Raw genomic sequence first — 22,151 nt, forward strand, 5'->3', positions numbered from 1 at the left:
TGCGTGAAAATCGATAATCCGTCGTCAGTATCCTAACTATATATTATCATGTTGGCTGCAAAGTGCAAGTGTATACTAAGGTAGATTAGTTTATTATAACAATACGATATCGTTATACCTACGTATTATAAAATATATGTTATCTAAGATATTATTATTTATTATAAGGTCAATTGTTACAATTTTAAATATAATATACAAAGTCTTATGTTTTGAGAAAATAGAAATAACATAATATTATTATATAACAAAATATATTATATATACAAAAACAACACAATAATCCATAGTAATTTAATATTATTTATCGACTATTGACTATTACCAATCGTAGCTATATTACATATTTTAATATTTAATGGTTTAAATGAAAAATTAACTATATATCTAAGTGTATCTTCAACTTTATCACGTGAAACATTTTTAAATTTCATTGTATTACCTCAGTGGCGTATCTAGGATTTTTTTCTAGGGGTTGATAATAATATGGCCCTTGTGGCGCAACAGAATAATATATATATATATATATATCCTTACGACCAATACGTAGAATATAAAAATAATAATATTACAGCAACATAACTGTGTAAAATATAATAATACATGGCTCTTCTGGCCTAATAGAATAGATATAATATAATAGTATTAATAATATATAATAAATAACTCACAGTTTGTCGGTGATCTGCTGGCCAGCCGATACCTATAATAAATATAATAATGATGGATACAAATATAATAAATAATAATAAAAAACGGCACGCACAATGAGTCGAAACAATAATATTATAATCGCAATAATAACGCCGGCGATTTGCGCCACGACAACAACAATAATAACGATGGCGATTAGCGCCTTACAAATAAAAATATAGTGGCGATTTGCGCACACACAATAATAAAAAGAATTTTGGCTATTTGAGCCTTAAAACATTTACAAAAAATATAAATTTACGACGATTAGCGCACATACCGATTCCGCACACACTTGTTAACGGACTGGTAGACTGGACGACCGTGTTAAAATGATTGCGCAGCCGGTGCGGCGGCGGCAGTAATTAACTTATAATCTACATAATGTTATATAATAATTCACAATCACACAATTAATACAAAAATAAAAACAATTATATGCGACGGTGTGTGTGTGTGTGTGTGTGTGTGTGTGTGTGTGTGTGTGTGTGTGTGTGTGTGTGTGTGTGTGTGTGTGTGTGTGTGTGTGTGTGTGTGTGTGTGTGTGTCGGTCGTTGCGGTGTGCCTACGGCTCATCTACCGTCGTGGTGGCGACATCTGGTAATACTGGCATACGCCGATAATCTGTATTCTGTACATTTATATATTATGCATATCCATAATTAATGTAACGGGAAAAATCTAAAATTATAAAGTATCTAATAAATTTTAATTTATTTTGGTACATTTTGGATTAACTGCACCAATTTAAAAAAAAAAACAGTTTATTATTATAGATACCCATAATAGAATTGCCTATTATCTAAACAACTATAGTATTCGAGTTACACACTTACACTATTACTTAACTCGGCCAATTGGCAAGTATTAAAATTTCTACTCGGTCAATACTCAATACCCGGTTATAGTATTAAAAAAAATTACTTGGCCAGTACTCAGTACCCAGTTTATAACAAATTATCAGGACATCTCTAATTATAATATTATTATGTGTGAGGCAACGGAACGTTCCTTATCTCCCCCTGCATATAATAATACATATATTATTATTACGTCGTTGCCCTTGTCGAATAACGTCTTTCTTGTTTGTCCGAGAAAAAAAATACATAATGTACACGCACACGACGTATAATAAAATATGGTCATAGTTGCCGGGCTTAGGCTCAATAAAAATAATATATATGTGTGTGTGTGTGTGTGTGTGTGTGTGTGTGTGTGTGTGTGTGTGTGTGTGTGTGTGCGCGCGCGCGTGCGTTGGTATTCAATACGAAATGAGATCCGTAACGTAAGGAAATGAAGCAGCACTAATGCCCGTATGCATAGTCCTGTTGTTATGTGTCACATATAGTTGCTTAAGTGACCTTTAGCTAAGTGGCCCATAACATTTTTATGTAACCCATAACTATTATTATGTCCCACATAAGTTGTGTCTCGCATAGACAATATTTATGTATTCAATAGCTATGTAAAAGTATAGTATAGATTATTTTAGATTCTGAGCGAAGTGATGAATGTATTGATTCTACAATGATGTGTGTTTTTTTTTTTATTTTTTTATTTTTTATTTTTTAATTTTTTAATTTTTTTTTTATTTTTGTGTCTGTCATCACCTTTTAGGACAGTAAAAGTGCTTGGATTTTCTTCAATAGTAACTTTTCTGATAGGAAAGTGAATCTAGTTGGTACTTTGGGGGGTCAAAAGTAAACATTTCCCAGTAGTTTTCACAAGCGACGTGAAAAACAAAAGAAAAATTAAGGAAAAACGGGAATTTTTACGCAAAATCTGTTTTCGAGAAAATCGATTTTGGTTTTTGGTGTAACTCTAAAAAAAATGACCGTAGGGACATGAAATTTTGACTGAATGTTTATATTAGCATTTTCTATACACCATAAAATGTTGAAAATATTTTGACTCTTTTTGAGCTGTTTACGGCCATTGTCAGTTTTCAATTTTTTTAGTTTTTTTTTCTATAAATATCAATAAAATTTTATCTGTTGAGTAAAAAAGCTTGAAAATTTAATAAAAGGCTCCTAGGTTATTGTTTTAAAGGCAGATGAAAAAAATTAAAAATCCTTAGTCACAGTTTTTATTTATAAGCATTTAAAGTTCAAATTTTGACAAAATACGGAAAAATCACGAAAAATAGCAAATTATTTTGAGTTGAGAATTCATAAAAATTTTTCTTTTTAAATCTAAGATTTGAAAATGTAATATAAAATAACTCATAAGTTTGTCTACCTTTATCAAAAATAAATGTCTACAAGAAACTTAAATTAAATTTTTATGAGCGTCTGAAATTTATATTTTTACAACATTTGATATTTTCTCGATTTCTCATGTAACAATTTTCTTATTTTATTGTAATTAAAAAACGAATGACTGTAGATACTTGAAAAATTCATTGAATGTTTATATTAGCATTTTCTATACACCATAAAATTTTAAAAATATTTTGACTCTTTTTGAGCTGTTTACAGACATTGTCAGTTTTCAATTTTTTTAGTTTTTTTTTCTATAAATATCAATAAAATTTTATTTGTTGGGTAAAAAAGTGTGAATATTTAATATAAAGCTCCTGATATATCGTTCTAATAGCAGTTGAAAAATATTAAAAATACATAGGAAACATTTTTTTTATAAGCATTTAAAGTTCAAATTTTGACAACATTTATCAAATTTATAATTTATTAATTATTTTGTAGTTAAAAATTTATAAATTTTTAACTTTTATGGCTAAGGATTGAAAATTTAAAACAAGGCTCAACGTAAATAGGTTATATATAAATTACTTTATTCACAATAATATCATCAAATATACTTGGTAAAATCATAGGCTGACTGACCGTTTTCGCTCAGAATCGTTTTTCTTATACAATGATATTATATCATTGAATTCAAATTTAACACCATCCATTACAGTGACCCACTTGTAACCTACCGTACAGCAGAGTGACATCCACTTATCCACCTTTTTAGTTGTGATCTCCAAAATCCCGGATCTCATAAAGCTTTCCCTTAATATTGACTGTATGAGTGATATAAATATGTTTACGCATGAAATTAGCTGGATCTCGAAAAGCATGATTTATGAGAGTCTGGTGTGTGGACTGGTTCGGGTGGGTGTGTTGTCTGTAGTACGCGCCACTATCGGTGGTGTCTATCCATAACATTTAATTATTTGCACACTCCATCGGTAATGAGCGCCTTTCTTGAGATCCAGACATCGGCAACGTCACATTACTTAACATGGATCTCTTATAATCGATTGAATGACAATAATCATAATGAGTGGATATAATATTTATTTTATATAATGTGATGCATTATGCGTTTTTTCCGCAATCAGGAATACCGATCATATCATGCATTTTATCGGTAACCAAATTCAGTGTAATTAGATAAAAAAGCGCGCGAATCCTTTTTGATTCGAAAAATGTATTTTATAAACTATATATATACAACTCGTTATTAATTTCGACAAATAGTATGTACAAGAATTATATTTTAAACGCAACAGGAATCGGCTATTAGCAGCCAGCACTCAGCACCAGTGTGTCACACGCAACTAAACGGTGCTGTTCATAATATTGTTATAGGTACTTAAATCGTACATACTTATATAGTACTTTAGGTTAACTAAACTTTTTCATACATTTATTAAAATACAGTTTGGTTTTTATAGAAAAAGATATTAATAAACGAATAATTAAGGTAAGTTTTTATTATTTTAGAATTTTATTGACTCTTATACATATATTTTATTTATACTGTTGAATTATTTATTAGGTATAATGAGTAATCCCTCAAAAATACTTTGTATAGCTAAAGCTATAGGTGAACTTACTGACAGTACCAAAGCGAAGAAAATATTGGGTCCATTCTTTAAATATTGATAGCCAAGATGACTACTGATATTGATATTGATAGCCAACTTTTGATTTATTTTTTGATAATTTAAAAAAATATCCATGAAATTTTTATAATTATTATCGAATGTCCATATCGACGTTCGAGGAATTAAAGGAAAAAGTTTGCCATCGACTATCAAAAAAAAATACATCATTTCGAAATTTAATAACAGTCGAAAAAAGATTAATGATTACATTTAGGTAAACAAATTGTTAAATATTTTTTTTTACAGATTACTTAAGGTGTTACTACATTCATCCGTATTTACCATCGTCAGTTAAATATGAAGATTTATATTAAATAAGTTCAGCTAATTTTTCTCCAAAATCTTTTTTTTGAAAATCAAAGTTTTTTATTTTGATTCTAACTTTATTATAAATATTTGTTCTGAGACAACCTAGAATATTGAGTTGCGTAGTGTACAAGTGTCAATTCATCTTTCTGAAACTTTAAAATGCTTAAAATACTAAAACGTACCTAACTCGGTGTCGACCTGGCACAGACTTTCTAGGCCCCGGACTAGTTTTTTTTTATACGAGGCTTAAATTAAATTAGTAAACTAATACAAATAAAACAAATTGATTCTGTTTTTGAAAAATGTCATTATTTAATTCATGTATTATGTATACATAAATTATATCATAATAATTTTAAAAAAACATTTTTTAAAGTTTAAGTAGGTAATATAAATTAAAATAGGTACATAAATTATAAAGAAAAAAATACAGTCAATAAAATACCAATAGTATCTTCCAATGGCGACTCAAAATATTATGATTATAATTATTATATTTTGGTATATAGTGCATAGTATATGTGTATTAATTATTAATAAAAACAATAAGTAAATCCATCCTTGGCAGTTAAAAATAATATATTTACTTATAATAGTAATGTATTCCAAAAATAAATAAAAATTAATTCATATGTGAATTATCAGATAAATCTTGATGAATATAGGTAGGTTGTGTTTGGTTAGAATTTATTGTATATTATTCTGGATACAATAAATGTTGAGGTGGAACTGGTTGTGGAATATAATTCAGAAGTGGCGTAGGGTTCATTACTGGTAAATTTGCAGTTGACATATTTTGATAACTATTATTAGCAATATCAATAGGATGCTGACCTGTAGGTTTTGTGTGAATTGATGTGGTTTAATTTGTTTTTTTATCACATCTTTGTGATAACTTTCAGTGTGAACTTGAAAGTCCAACTTTTCTTCATCGTTCAACTTTTTTACATAAGGAAGAAAAGTTAGGACGAGATTTTTATCAGGATTCTTATCTTCGTCTAAATGGTGTGAAAGATTCTGTTAGAAAGGATTTAATGATTTTTTTTTTTGTTAATGGAAACGTTAGAAAATGACACATTAACTGGATTTTCAGTTTCGTTGTCAATATCTTCATTTTATTCTTCGCGATCGTTGTGACTATTATCATTTTTTTCAGTTTCAAAATTATCAGTAAGTTGTTCTAAATAAAATAAAAATATGTTTTAAAAAAAATCAAACATTTTACCAGTATGGTAAAACAGGGTTATTCCTATATTAGTATTCAATTATGTTGACTTACTTCCTTTTTTTACTGCAGTGTTTAAAAAGACATAGATTCGGCATAAGCATAAGGCTTTTTTTTGTTTGCTTCGGACCTATTTTCAGAAATATTTGCAAATGATTCAATGATTGTAGTTTAGCATTAACTTTCTGGCGGTCGATGTACCGACCAAATTGGATAAAGTGTTTAAACATTTTTCTAGATAAAACTGATTTTTAAAATTGTTGGTTAAGGAATTATAATACAATATACAACATACCTAATATGCTTATTATATTATTATTATAAGCTAATGGTTCGACTATGAACTTATTGTAGAATTGTACCAACCAATAGTAGTGGTTTTTAAATTGTTTTGAATTTAAAAATAAATTTAAATAATTTTATTAGTAATATCGTCAAAAGTTAAAATGCCTCGGCGGCACGACCCACACATATAAACCGGCCCGGTGTGCTGCGGCACACTAGCACACCTGACCAGTCCGCCCTGTGTGCCTATGTATTTTTAATATTTTTTAACTGCTATTGTAAAAATAAATCAGGAGCCTTGTATTAATTTTTCACGCTTTTTGGCCCAACAAATACAATTTTTTTGATATTTATAGGAAACAAAACTAAAAAAGTGGGTAAGTGGATGTCGCTCTACTGTACAGTAGATTATAAGTGGGTCTCTGTATAATGGAATGTATTAAATTTGATAAAAGATAAGATACTATATGTTGAAATCAAAGCACTCATTCTGGTACAAATTGTGTGTACAGGATATGAAAAATAAAAAAATAAATAAACACCATTTTAAAACCACTAGATCCCTCGTTCCACTCAGAATCTAAAACTTTAAATTTGAAATTGTGTGTAAACAGCCCGTGCACTACGTTGCCAGTTAAATGTACCACCTCTATATGACTCAAACTTTATTCAATCCGTTATTTAATATTCAGTGTATGGTTTTCAACATTTATCTTAACTTTTCTGTTTTATTTTATTATATTTATAAAATTATGAAAATCGATAAAAATGTTTATCGTAAAACGTAGATATAAATTCTTATCTAGTATTGAACTATTCAATGTAAATAATATTATAATATTATTTGTAGGGGTATAGTTAACATAAGGTTTTTTTTTTTTATTTCTATGTTTTCTGGCCCACTAGATTTTTGCACATTCAAAATTAGCCCTCTGGTAGCATTGAGTTGCCCATCCCTGATGTATACGAATAAAGATAATAAATCTTAAAAATAGTAAAGAGGACCAATGAGGGAGGAATGGCTCCTGCCACCCACTGGATATGCAACTGCTAATAAGTATATTTTGCATCAAAAAACTGGTGATTTACAAATTCACTTGTAAATGTTAGGTTTGGTTAGCGTTCCGTTTCAAGTAAATAGAAGGGGTATGCTAAAAAAAATTTAAAAAACAAGGGGGATAAGTTATAAATTCATATATGTGATATTGTAGTCGCAGAAACTTGAAACTTTTACAACATTTTAAATTAGTATTTTCTTCACTTGCATTAATTTTCAAAATATTTTGCTTATTTTTAAGCTATTTATAGTAATTTGAAATATTTTATTTTTATAAGTTGTATTCAGGTAAATGTTAAAAAAAACATTTTTTGATGAATTTGATTTAATACAAGGTTCCATTTTGTGTGTGGCCTTACAGTAATTTAATTTTTTATAGATTCTGAGCGAAGCGATGAATATATTGATTTGTTCACACATTACAATGTGTGTTTTTTTTTTATTTTATTTTATTTAGTTTTTTGTGTCCGACATCACCTTTTAGGACAGTAAAAGTGCTTGGATTTTCTTCAACAGTAACTTTTCTGATAGGAAAGTGAATCTAGTTGGTACTTTGGGGGGTCAAAAGTAAACATTTCCCAGTAGTTTTCAAAACCGACGTGAAAACAAAAGAAAAATTAAGGAAAAACGGGAATTTTTACGCAAAATCTGTTTTCGAGAAAATCGATTTTGGTTTTTGGTGTAACTCTAAAATAAATGACCGTAGGGATATGAAATTTTGACTGAATGTTTATAATTGCATTTCCTATACACAATAACATTTTCAAAATATTTTGAATTATTTTGAGCTGTTTACGGACATTGTCAATTTCCATTATTTTTAGTTTTTTTTTCTATAAATATCAATAAAATTTTATCTGTTGAGTAAAAAAACTTGAAAATTTAATAGAAGGCTCCTAGGTTATTGTTTCAAAGGCAGATGAAAAAAATTAAAAATCCTTAGTCACAGTTTTTATTTATAAGCATTTAAAGTTCAAATTTTGACAAAATACGGAAAAATCACGAAAATTAGCAAATTATTTTGAGTTGAGAATTCATAAAAATTTTTCTTTAAAAATCTAAGATTTGAAAATGTAATATAAGATTACTCATAAGTTTTTCTACCTTCATCAAAAAAAAAATGTCTACAAGAAACTTAAATCAAATTTTTATGAGTGTCCTAAATGTATATTTTTACAACATTTGATTCACTCGATATCTCATGTTCTTATTTTATTGTAATTAAAAAACGAATGACTATAGATACTTGATAATTTCACTGAATGTTTATATTAGCATTTTCTATACATCATAACATTTTGAAAATAATTTGACTCTTTTTAAACTGTTTACGGACATAGTCAGTTTTCAATTTTTTTAGTTTTTTTTTTCTATAAATATCAATAAAATTTTATTGTTGTATAAAAAAGCGTGAAAATTTAATGCAAGGCTCCTGATATAATGTTACAATTGCAGTTGAAAAATATTAAAAATACATAGGCACAATTTGTTTTTATAAGCATTTGAAGTTCAAATATTGACAACATTTATCAAATTTATAATTTATTAATTATTTTGTAGATAAAAATGTATAAAATGTTTAACTTTTATGGCTAAGGAATGAAAATTTAAAACAAGGCTTCACGCTTCACGTAAATAGGTTATATATAAATTACTTTATTCACAATAATATCATCAAATATACTTATTTCATGGGCTCTCCTAGCACCTTTCCATAGGCTGACTGACCGTTTTCGCTCAGAATCGTTTTTCTTATACAATGATATTATATCATTGAATTCAAATTTAACAACATCCATTACAGTGACCCACTTGTAACCTACTGTACAGCAGAGTGACATCCACTTATCCATCTTTTTTTAAATACTTAAGCACAATTTTTTTCATAAGTGTTTGAAATTAGAATTGTTATAAAACTGAAAACTTGTAAAAATTTCGTATTAATAAGAGAAACTTACTTACTACTTACTAACCCTAAAAAAAATAAAATAAAATATCTTAGGCTGACAAATCGTCTTTGTTTTTCATTGTAAATTTAATACATAACAGTGACTACCCTACAATACACTCGACACCTACTATACGTCCAGCCCCTATTTTTCAAAGTAATTCGTACTACACATTTTATTTACAATGATATTAAGATACTGCAGTGACGAAGAGGACCAAGAAACTTAACTTATATTGATATATTTTGTAGTAAAATATAGGCCGTAACTTTTAATAAATTTAAGAGAATTAAAATCATACCACATTACCACAGAAACAATTAAAGGCATCCAACCTTCATAATAATTCAACAGCGTTTTTAACCTAACCTAACCTCATGGACCCCCTCCCCTCGCTAATACGCCACTGATTCTTCAGAATTAATAATTTGTATAAGTAAATTTATTATTATAATTAATACATTTGTTAAATAATAGGAGCATAACTAGTCAAATCTACTTAACCAATAGTAATTATTTAATCTGCCTTGATAGTTGATACCTACTTAAAATGAAAATATTCCAATCAAATTATGGAAATAACTTAAAAATCAAGACTGTCTGACTGCTGCAGGTCGTGGGCATCAATGAAAAGTGATTTCAACATATTAATATATTATATTACCCTATCTTTTAACAAATTGGATCAAGATGGTACTTTAAAGAGGTAATTTTTCGATTTTCTTAATAATTATTTAATGCCACGGGAAAAACTACCGCATAATTACAAAAAAAACCTCTAAACATTTGATTTTAATTTCTAACCATAGCAACGAATAAAAAATAATAAATCCAGACTGACAAACCGTCTCTGCTCAGAATCGTTTTTCTTATACAATGATATTATATCATTGAATTCAAGTTTAATACAATCCATTATACACTGACCAACTTGTAACCTAATGTACAGCAGAGCGACACCCACTTACCCAATTTTGTTAAAATGTTTTTTTTAATGCGTTGAAATATGATCACTTGATTTCAATAAAAAAAAATTGATTTAAAGAAGGTTGGGAAAGTAGGTATATTTATTCCATATAAATAGCTGTTATAGTTGTTACTTACTTTTAAATGCTTCTTTAAATTTGCTGAACTTATCTTGGATGTTGATAATGGTTTCAAATTACCCACACATAATTTGCATTTTACATGCAAATTTGTACCATTTTCCGATTCATTTAAAATTAAAAATACGTACCTATCGTAAGTCGGCCAATATAGGTGCAAGTTCATATTATGTTAATTTTCATCGCAATCCATATTAGTTGTAGGTATTGATTAATATTTTGTGGCTAGCAGAAGAATGTATTTGATTATGCGGCTAACTGACAATTATAGATTGTCAACTGATCGACTGGTACCAAATAGTAAGAAATAATAGCACTCAATCGTGTATATTTTGTGTTATTAAATATTAGGTATGTAAAAATAAAATCATAATACATAGAACACTATGAACTTATAAAATTATAAAAATAAACCATTTCTTATAAATACCAAATGGCTATAATGATTTATAACGATGCAATGTAAATATTTCGATTTTATTTAATTATCAGAAAAATAATGTTATATTCTAATGTAAATTCTAAAATATATAGTAATAACTAATGAGTATTTTCGAATTGAACGGTTTTTGTACAACAGTAAATTATTTATAAAACCTGTATAGTTAATAGGAGCGTATAAAACTTAATAGTCCAAGTTAGATACTCAAAGGAAACGTTCTGCCAAGGTACCTACAAATTTAATTAACTGTTCTCGTGATTTGAGGTGCAATTATACATGTCAAATGTCAAAACCATTGAAAAATGAATTGTGAATATTTGATTGGTAAACATAATAATACCCGCATTTTATCTAGACATATTTTATTTTTTTTTCAATTCGTAATAGGCAGGTACTTCATAATTTAAAACTGTAACGCGTTATTCTATAGAAATTACTTATCAAAAATAATTTCTATTACATTTTTGTAACTTGGAAATAATTCTATAGAAATTACGTGACGCGTTACAAGCAAAGTAACGCCGTTACAGTAACTTGTTACATTCGTTGATTTTTTTTTTCTATAATTGTCAATAAAATTTTATTTGTTGGGTAAAAACGCGTGAAAATTTAATACAAGGCCTGACTATGATGTTATATATTACGTATGCTACTTTACTACTTTAGAGCTCCTGATATATTGATACAATAGCAGTTTAAAAATATTAAAAATACATGGGCACAATTTTTTTTTGTAAGCATCTAAAGTTCGATTTTTGACAACATTTATTAAATTTCAAATCTAGTAATTATTTTGTATTTAAAAATGTATCAAATTTTCATCTTAAATAGCTAAGAATTGACAATTTAAAACAAGGTTCCACGTAAATAGGTTATATATAAATTACTTTATTCATATTTATATCATCAACTATACTTAGTATTTAGCAATATCATAGGCTGACTGACCGTTTTCGCTCAGAATCGTTTTTCTTATACAATGATATTATATCATTGAATTCAAATTTAACACTATCCATTATAGTGACCCACTTGTAACCTACTGTACAGCAGAGTCACACCCACTTGCAACCTTTTTTAATTTACTTTTTATGTTATAAAAATACGCAAAACTTCCTAAAAAATGTTAGTATCATAAAAAAAAAAACCATTTACAAATACGGATAATGTTCTTACCACCAAGGCTCATAAGCTCATAAGAGGTCGATTCACTCTAATTTTTAATTTAACAGTCTGGTATATGTCTATACGATATCTGTTGAGCGTAAATTTACTATGTGTTACGCACTTGTTAAACGGAGACAACAAATTGCCGTGTGAGTACTTGTGTAGCGTCTTCTTAACGATCCTATATAACAACCTGAGTAGTGCCGGTAGTGGTATCCTACAGAAAATGTGTTGATATGTAATATGTAGGTTTATAATACCTAGGTACCTGTTAGAGTATGTCTTACTCAGTACTCTACGATTTGAATATTTGATGTATAAAACCATTTCATTTTTATCAAATATTCAAATGACAATTTTCGTAACTCCTAACCACGATCATCAAACTTGTGGTACCTAACTAATTTATAAGTTATAACATACGTTAACAAATTTTGTTGAATATATAACGAACAAATTACGAATCTTTACCTATATTGCATCTAGATAAATGTATCTATAGCAGGCGGATTGCTCATTTTGTTTACGTCTCGGACGTCTCGGACTTGCTACCTATAGCCAATTTGATATGGTTTTCAAATTTACATTTTTCTACACATACAAAAAAGCACCGGACATACAAGGGGGATCATTAAATTGCCAATTTTTATGGGCCATGGGAGATTTTTAGACACTCAAACTTGATTTTAAATATTCTCGCCTTCGAACCGAGATCGCCAAAGAGCCAAGTATCACACGTTCTTATCACCCAACCGCTTCCAACCGCTAAAATCACCTTCATAACAAGTGCGACTTTTATAATTCATTCAACTGTGTCTCCAAAATTGGTATTCACTTTTAGCTATCACAAGGGGGGGGGGTTGACTAAGGGTCCTGGCTAGACCGGAGGGCTAGTTGAATATAACATCGGTACCTATAGTTAATGTATGAAGTAAATGATATCAGAGCACTTGTATTATGATAGACAGTGAACATTTTTTTCAGAGTAGCAGTCTGTAGATAGTCTGGTGTCGTAGCACTGGTGTTATCTAGTGATGGCGTATTTATCTTTACTTTAATGCTTTATATGAATCGTTTCTCATGTTTCAGGTCCATAAGAGGGACGAGTACCAATGACTATCGTTCCTTCGTCCCCTTTATATTCCAATGATACGAAACGATTATAAATGCGATACGTTTTCGTACGGGTACGGGTACCTACCTAATTTGTGTTTTATTCGTTTTAATAAATATTCAATGATTTGTATAATACCCTAGTGTTTTACAAACATAGATAAATAGTAAATCATTTTTATTTACCAGTTTATATATTTTATTATGATCAACATAATGTAGTATAATTCACGGTAGAGACCACATTAATTCGTAAAATATTATTTTATAACTATAAAACCTATGTCTCAACAGTCAACATATTCGACCTTCATATATCATTAACAAGTTAAGAAATAAAATATTTTATTTTATTTTGATTTGAATTTATTTGAGTCCCCTTTAATCCATATTTTAGCATTTGTCAATATTTATATACATAATATTATATATATATATATATATTGGGTAATGGGAATAGTAACAATATTATAATTAAATAACTTAATATTAAAATATAAAATTCATAATATATGTATAATTTATCACTTTAATCAAATGTATTAACTTAAATTAAATTTATAGCAATGCTTTACCTATAAATGATTTTTTTTAGTACATTATAAATTTCGGTATGTGGCAATCGGTACGTGATACAAGTATGGAACAATTTTACTTTGGACATATTACACATTTGTACCTAAAAGGAACGAGTAGGTGCCTAGTGGAATCGTTCCAATTCGTTCTCCCTCTGTCATCGTTCCAAAGGAACAATTCGTTCACGGACGACCTTTCACTAGTATTATCCCGGTCAAATCGAATACGTTTTTGCACTGATTGCAAAAAGTGCGTCAAATCGAAAACATTTTAAGTATAAATGGAGTATGTTCGCGCTCAAACTGGTGCAACAAATAAATTATATTATTTTTTTTTGTCATTATCTTGTTAACGTGTGCTTTCTGGTTGGTCATCGTTATCAACGACAACCATAATATTATCACGTCTTCGCTCGTTTTTAAGTTTCTAGTTTTTCTTGAATTCAAGATTCAAAATAATGTCGATATTGGTGTTATACAATACTAAAGTCCAAAGGTCCATTAATTAACTGTTATAGTTGGACCTTTGACATTTCTTGGATGGATAAGTTGTTGCTCGTTGACGCACGGCAAAAAATCCAATTTCATTTGGAACGCAAACAATTTTTTTCTTTTGCTCGGACTGCGACTTCTTGGTCTACGTGTAGTTCACGAGAGATTTTTTCATTCATTCAATGTGGTTCTAATATAAGGTAAATATCGTTTAGGCCATCACTTTCATATTATTCACATAAACTTTCCCAGTTCTAGGATGTTTGTTCAATTCTTCAATATTCGGGTGTGTGTATTTTGTATACATGTATATTGATGTGTCGTTTTTGTGAATCGCGCTGTAATACTAGCGGTGTTTGCCATTTGTGTAAGAGATCACATATGTGTATTTTTGTTTTCTAAAATCTTACTTATAGATTTCGGCACCATGCGCACCATAGCATTACTGGGTAAGTGGTAAACAAAATGTTTAACTTATTATTATATTTATTGATTGATTTGTAAGATTGTGTGTTTTAGCCATTTAAGGCTCAAATTTATTATTAAATGTATTCATTTTAAAGCCGTCTAAGACTTAAATTTGTATTATTGTATTAATCCGTTAGGCAAAATTGTGTAATGTACCATCGTCAATAGACTATCAAACAGATTTTTTCCACCATTTGTTATCGGGAACATTGGACCAAAAAATGGGTAAGCCAAATTAACTGAATGACTGAATGGACGAGTACAACTACAGTGGTGCCGAAAAGGATATAATATCTGAAAATAAAAAAGTGATTACAGCATTTTTAAATATCCCTATCTTAAACCGTGTTTGTTATAATCACAGCTGATAATAACTAAATAATATTAATAAATTGCAATTGACAATTATTAGTTATTAATTAATTAATGTGTACAAAATTTAAATGTTTTTTTGTTTTTTTTAGGATGGTGATTTAGCATTTCAAATATTAATGATCACTGAAATATAGTTGTAATAGGCATGGTTGTAATAGGTATCCGTTTCTAGTATATTAGATTTACACTTGATGAAAAAATAAAAATAAATGACCCTGCGGTCATCACAATATAGTGTAGAATTTGTGTTAATTTCACAGAAAACCACAGCATTTCTATTCAAGAATAATATTATTGTTAATGGTACCTAGATATTTTAATTATTTAATTTATTATATTATTTTTTATTTGTATTAAACTATATTTTTTCAGATGATATATTAATACTATAAATGTTCTACTTTGTAACAACGAGTTGCAAATTATAAATAATAATAATTCTATTTCATATGCAGAATATAATCTATAAGATTTAATGAGTAATTTACACAGTAACATTGTGATTAATGGAGATATTGGAACTTTGATTGAACATAATTTCAGCGGTATCATTCTGAAGTAATTTTAATGTAACTAATGTATTATTTTACCACAAGTGTGCAATTCATGTATTTTGTATATTATTGTTTATATGTTTCTTACATTGAATATGATGCATATTGGAGTGCTGTTTTTTTGCAATCACTTATAAGAATAATACATCGTTTGCACATTTGTTGTAACTTACAGAAACCAGTCTTACTATTGCATAACATACCAATATATTCATCAGACCTAATTTACTTAAATACTGTGTATTGACTTATTATCAAACTTTAAGATACAAACATTGTCTAATTTGTTTTGTACAATATTTTAATTATTAATCAATTTAAGAGTACCAGTCACTAGGTGTGGAATATTAATATTTAAAAATTAAAATATTGTAAAAAGCAAACGAGATAACACCGATAATATTACAGAAGCTCTTACATGATCTTAAAGTTTAATAATAGTCAATTTACTCTAATATTGAAGCTAACAAAAAAAATTTGAACTGCTAAAGGTTGAACATACATGTTGGTATTGTATGCGTTAGATGAAGACAATACATGTGGGTATGACATTATGTTAATGTTTAAAGAGTAAAATTTAATTCTTTAATTTATTTTATTGGATGCTGACCAACATTTGACATTTTTAGAAATATAACTAATTAATTATCTAAATACCTAAATACATACTTAATTGAATTAATTAACAACTTTGAGATCAAATTGTGGAATTAATAATCCAATAACATTAAGATCATATTTAAATGATATAAATGTATAAAGATTATATAATTCAATTTAATTATTAAGACATTAATGAATGTAGGAAAATAGGTTATGAAAATATATTTCCAAATGTATATATTTTTATTATATTAATATATATATTTATTTTTGTCTTTAAAATAGGTTTGGTTTATGTAACAATTTGATTATGGAGAACTTTTACAACCATTTAACTGCCATATAAATTCAAATAAGTAAATTGACTCTCTCACCTCAACAATGACAAACAAGGTAAACAACTAGTATACATTACTAAATTGTATATAATATATTATTAGGTTTAATGTTAGTTGTTAAATTTTGTACAGATATTTTAAATAACATTAATTAATCAAAAACATTTAAAATAATAAAAAATATACTTAATTTATCAATTAATTCTAAATATTTTTAGTCCTATAAAAGAGTCTGCTATCAGTGTTAAGGAAATATGAATCAGTGATGTAACTGAATGCATGTAAATATATGAACAAACAACAATCAGTGTTGGTTTGTTGTAATGATCATTAGCGTAAACACCATGAAGATTAAGGATAGAGAACATGCACTAGCTGATAAAACTATACCAATTTTTACCAGTATAATAAAAGGTACACAGAATCGCCACCAGGTTGCGCGTCGTTTGATAGTTCTACTAGAATATGTATTGTTTGATACACCAATACAATATACAGTATGCAATTTTGTGCTAGTATTTTTGAAAATAAATAATGCTATAAAATTTCTAGCCTATACCATAATTTTTTTTCTGTAGAATTCAAAAGAGAACAGTTATAAAATCATACATGTTTATTAAACTGTTATAACACAAATAATAAAATACAAATTCGAAAATATTGATTCACTGTTTAAAAAAAAAAAGTTAAAAAAATTAATTAAGTATACACTGTACACGTAGTATAACAAATTAAGGAATGGTATGAAGTAATACACTATTGGGTACATACAGACTTATAATAAATATTTTTATTTTCAAAATGTTATAAATAATCAGTTTTTGGAAAGAACATTGTTCACGTCCATATTTAGAAAACAATACGTGAACGTAGCTCGTTTTTTGCAAAAAGAACGTGAACGACGTTTATAGTTTTAATTAATTTGATCGATTTTTAAGACGTTCAATTTATTTACCATTTAATAAATAATTATTATCTGTATAAAATATATTAATTTATTTTATTATAATAATAATATTTTCATTTTTCCCATTTTAATTCCCACAATATTTGTTTGACTGCAAAATATATAAATTAAATACGTGAAATTCCAGTGTCCCCGGCTAGACATACAACAACAATAATATTATAATTTCCACGAATTTGTAATAAACCTAATCGGTTTATCATAATAAGTACCCTAGTATTTGCTTAATTTTATCACCAGGAAATCCTAATGAAAACGTAACTCAATTAACGTGTTAGACATTAAAAATTAATTCAAATACTTTATAAATTGTGTATGCTCTAAAGCCGGGATCACCAATTAATATTTTTGGAGTGCCACATTGGGAATTTTTTAAATTTTTGGGGGCCATAAAAATGCAAAGCAAATATTTTTAACATATATTACTTATTATATTGCAAAAGTAACATAGTGATAGTGGCCTAGTGGAAATAAAATAATAATTACCCGATTAAATTAATTGAAATTAAATTAAATACAAATATATAATAATTATGATATAAATAGAAAATTGGGTTAAAATTATTGAAAAAAATAGCGAGTCTTTCTATCAACTAACTACATGAAATTGTATGATTCGTGCACTTAATATTTTATATGCAGATTCTGAATTTTTGATTTTACGAAGTTCACAAACTACTGGACATTTTTCGGCAAATGATTTATGTAAAGTCTCATAATAACGTTTAATATTGAAAACTATATGTCTATATATAATATTATGTATATACTTATAATTGTCAATTTTGCTTTTTTTCATTATCTGCGGGCCGGATAAAATTTGTTCGAGGGCCGTATCCGGCCCGCGGGCCGCCATTTGGTGACCGCTGCTCTAAAGTCTAAATAGTATTTTTATTTTTTGGTTTTTAAAAACAAGAACGTGAACGAGTTTATTTTTTTAGTGAACGTTCCGAACACTGTAAATATTACATCGCAACATTGATAGTACATTAAATAAATGATTGTAATAAATATTTAATACAAAACCAAACTTAAATAACAGAATAATTTGAGAATAAAAGAATTATAAATTCTTTTATTCTCAAATTATTCTGTAAACTAGTATTTAAATTTTTTTTCAAAACAAATTTATAACAATTGTTAAATAAATATGAATAGGATATAGAAATTAAATATAAAAATTGGAACACTACTCGTAAAACCTACAAAATATTAAATTATCAATAATATATAATGATGTACTTATTCTGATCTTTACTTATAATTATGGAAAATAAAGACATAGTATAACTATTTTCAATTTCAATTTATATACCAGGCTTGAGTGTATTTATTTATAAAAAAATGTATGCATCATGATGTTTATATATATATTATAATATTATGTTTACAATTTACAAAATGTTATTTCTTTTTTTTCTTACTGTGTTTAAATCATTACAAATTACATTTTTAATTTTTAATATTTAATACCTACATAGAGTGTTAAAAAACATTTTTATTGTTGTTTGGATTGATATTTAGTAAAAAAAAAAAAAGGTATTACTCTAATGTAATTATTGCTACACAAGCAATTATATTGATTATTATTACATCTTGCTTAATTATTTTAGAATTGAACTTTTCACTAAAGAATATTCAATATTGAATATAGAATATATTTTAGATAAACAAATAGGTTCAGTTTGTAATACTTGCATGTTTATTTTCACTTTTATTTATTAAAAATTTAAATTAGTCAACTTAGAATTAGTAATGTATTATAGTAAGTTATAATGTGTATTATACATGTCAACCCTGGTATATACTAAGTATGTTTTTTCTCCGTTTTTTTTGTTTTCCTATCTGATTTTTATCTGTATACAGCCAGGTACAAAATAACTCATTTTAATAAATATTGAGTACACATGTGTTTTATATTTTAAATTAAAAAATTTAATAATTAATAACTATAATTCACACATTTAATGGTTTATAATCATGACTTGTGTAAATATATTATATATCTTTTATCATATTAATAATAATAGGTAATAGATAAAATATATAAAGGCTTTATCATATGTAATAGGTATATAAAAATATTTTAAATCCTACTTGTACCATCAAACGCCGTGCAATCTGGTAGGTCGTTAACCTGTGCAAAAACTATCATTTCCATTAGTTTAATGGTAAAAGTATACCTACGTTTTTGATTTACACTGCTCATGTATTGTGTTCAACATCTGAACCAAATAATGTCATAATATCTACATATTTTATCAGTTTTTAGTACAAATGTAGAGCATCAAGAAGTAAACAGCTTTAATTATCTATCAAATTGGCCAACAACAACTCCTTACTTTAAGCAATTAAAATCAAGCGATTTAAATTTAAACAAAAATAATTTGATCTTTAAATGCATTTTGTGTGTTCCAAAAGAAAAATAAATTTCTACTTCTTAATCGTCAAATTCAAATCTTAGAACACATATCAAAGTATGCATCTGTATTTGAAATTACTATTTTATGTGTGGATTCTATTTTAAAATAATGGTAATGCCTGATTTCTTATATATGTATAAACTATAATACAAACAGTTAAGTACCTACCTTCGTTTTATAAGATCATTTTAAAACAGTTTCAAAACATAGTTATAGATGTTCATATTTTTATTTGTTCATACATTGTGCAGTAACTTAAGTTTATGATTTATGAATCTATGGATCTTAAAAAAATTGTCAAAATGTAATAGAAGAATAATTATAATGTAATGTTAATATTTTTAAATAATTTGTATTGATTGTTGTGGTTTCTATATAAAAATTAACAAATTTTAGAATATTCTCTAGGTATATTATCGTGCATCATAAAAAATAATATATTTATAATTTTTTTCAGATTAAACATCCAAATGATTTGACAGAACTTAACAATTGTGTGAAAAAGAGACCAACAGATTCTACATCAATATCTCATAAACAATTGAAATTAAGTGAAGTTGGTAAAGTTCGACCAACGAAAAAGTTAGATCAAGCTGAGTTTGATATGGTTAATTTAAAGCTTATAATTGATACTGTGTTAGGATTTAAAACTTATTATTGATGCTGTGTCACCTTTTACATTCATTGAACATCCAGCATTTGTAAAATACTGCAAAGTGTTACATCAAATAAAGTGCATGCTTCACGGAGAAACTTAATGTACAACATTGTTGAATACAATACAATAAGTGATAAATTAAATGGTCAGTGAAATAGATACAATTAAATGTGTATGTATTACAGCAGACCGTTGATGCATATTCCACAAGTAAATATTTTGGACATTTTGTATCTGTTAAATTTTTCTATTTCATATAATATTGTGTTTTATAATATTTTATTATTTTAGATCATACTTAAGATTTACTATCAATTGGATTAATCCTCAAACATTTGAAAGATTTTTGAAAGGACTTACATGTAGACGAATAATAGGAAGACACACTTATAACAATATTGCCGTATCTATAGACAAAGTACTCAACAAATTTAAAATTCAGAATAAAACAACATTAATATTCACTAATAATGCAGCAAATTTTGTCAAAAATTTAGGTGATTATCCTTTTTTAATGATCTTACATAATTTTATTTTATATTTTTATTTTATATGAATTAGTTAATAATTACTGATTAAATTAAATTATGAGCTCAAAAAACAATGTCACAATCATTAATTATAAGTTATAACTCATAATTCATTGTTTAATTTATAAATTAATTATAAAATATTGTATATTTTTATTTGTGCTAGGCTAACTCATTTATAGATTTTGTTGGAAATAATTTTGTTCTTACAGTATTTAAATAACATATTTAATTTTTGTTCAACAATACAGATATGCAATAGGTACATTAATTCTTAATTATATAGTTATATCACTTTATAGTATGTATTTTAAAATAATATTTGTGTTTTTTTTATATTTTAGTATTTATATTTATTTAAACATTTTTTTCTTATAATTCAGAATAATAATTTATACATTTTCATTTAAGCATTTTCAAAACATATTTAAAAAAAATATAACTTATAGGTAGACGAATACTTAAATATACATAAAAGATAATAAAATAATATAAATACTCAATAATTATTTTGGTTTCAATGGTTATTAGCTTAATAGACAAGTGATCCACTTGTCGCAAATTAATAGATACACTTATAATTTATAAAAACTATATTATATATTAGTTATTAATTAAATATTTATATAATATATAAATGTAGGTACTTAAATGTATATGCCAACATAGAATTTAAATATATTTTTATAAGCATATTTATAAAGTAATTTATAGATCACCTATATTATTAAGTATTTAAACAATAAATTTGAATTCAATGATATAATATCATTGTATAAGCAAAACGATTCTGAGCAAAAACGGTTAGTCAGCAATAAAGTAATTTATATATAACCTATTTACATGGAATCTTGCTTTAATTTTTCAGTCCTTACCTATAAAATTTGAACATTTTATAAATTTTTAACTACAAAATAATTATTAAAT

General features: G+C 26.8%; 1 long non-coding RNA gene across 1 annotated transcript; it reads left to right on the forward strand.

Moving 5' to 3' along the window:
• Nucleotides 1–14,313: 14,313 nt before the first annotated feature.
• Nucleotides 14,314–21,191, forward strand: LOC132937242 (uncharacterized). The gene is made up of 8 exons (XR_009663641.1): nucleotides 14,314–14,508; nucleotides 14,561–14,757; nucleotides 14,914–15,084; nucleotides 15,241–15,454; nucleotides 15,524–15,709; nucleotides 16,594–16,701; nucleotides 20,494–20,904; nucleotides 20,986–21,191. It is a non-coding gene; the product is annotated as an uncharacterized LOC132937242 (long non-coding RNA).
• Nucleotides 21,192–22,151: the final 960 nt, after the last annotated feature.

This window comes from Metopolophium dirhodum, chromosome 1, assembly GCF_019925205.1.
Source record: "Metopolophium dirhodum isolate CAU chromosome 1, ASM1992520v1, whole genome shotgun sequence".
In the NCBI taxonomy this organism is placed as follows: Eukaryota; Metazoa; Arthropoda; class Insecta; order Hemiptera; family Aphididae; genus Metopolophium; species Metopolophium dirhodum.